This window comes from Somniosus microcephalus, unplaced genomic scaffold (genome assembly GCF_052327205.1).
Source record: "Somniosus microcephalus isolate GS21.2 unplaced genomic scaffold, FLI_Smic_1.0 unresolved_chr1, whole genome shotgun sequence".
NCBI classification, from domain to species: domain Eukaryota; kingdom Metazoa; phylum Chordata; class Chondrichthyes; order Squaliformes; family Somniosidae; genus Somniosus; species Somniosus microcephalus.
Genome location: NW_028225179.1, coordinates 40,609,182 through 40,609,991, shown reverse-complemented (window position 1 = coordinate 40,609,991; position 810 = coordinate 40,609,182). Strand labels below are relative to the sequence as shown.

The 810-nt window shown below is 42.0% G+C and overlaps 1 non-coding gene across 1 annotated transcript; it reads right to left on the bottom strand.

Annotated features, from left to right (window-relative positions):
* Window positions 1-457: 457 nt before the first annotated feature.
* On the bottom strand, window positions 458-540 carry trnal-uaa (transfer RNA leucine (anticodon UAA)). Its single transcript has one exon. It is a non-coding gene; the product is annotated as a tRNA-Leu (tRNA).
* Between the last annotated feature and the right edge of the window lie 270 nt (window positions 541-810).

The window sequence follows — 810 nt, the reverse complement described above, 5'->3', positions numbered from 1 at the left end:
GTGCTACATTATACATACCCTGACCTACAAAACTAAAGTATAATAGTAATTTGGTTACTTCAAGGCCATTCAGGAAAGAAGTTAGCAAACATTTCTTCACGCGAAGATTGGTAGCAGTGTCGAACTCTCTCTCACAAAATAGCAGTATACGCCAGCTCAACTAATAATTTAAATCTGAGATGGGTAGGTTTTTGCTAGACATGCGTTAAAATGATTTGGAGCCAACGCTGATGGAAGGAGTTAAGGCACAGCTCAGACAGGAATTCAGTGAATGGTGAACAGGCTCAAGGTGCTGAATGGCCTCCTGTTCCCATGTTCAGAACACCAATTGTAAATGAAGAAACGCTGTCTTGAAGGGTGAATTATAAATATGGCACAATCCCTTGCAGAGATCATAAGCGTTTTCAAACCAAAAATATTATTACTTTTTATGTTCAATTCCATTGCCTGAGCATCATACCAGGAGTGGGGCTCGAACCCACGCGGACAAACGCCCATTGGATTTTAAGTCCAACGCCTTAACCACTCGGCCATCCTGGTGATACGAGTTTCTCTGTGCAGTGCTTGAAAATTCGACAAATTCCTTGCAGACTCGAAATTTAGTTTTCAGGTTAGAGCAAACTACATATTAAAATAAACTGAAAGTGTGAGAGGATAAAGAGTTTTTCTAAAACTGCGGACGGTGAAAAGCTGAACTGCTAAAGCACAGCAGCTGGGCAAAGAACGCATTGAGCTGAACGTTCGTAACTAGGCAAGAAATCCCTCGGCTTTTAGCCCACAGAACATGTAACCCTCCCCTCAACACCAAAC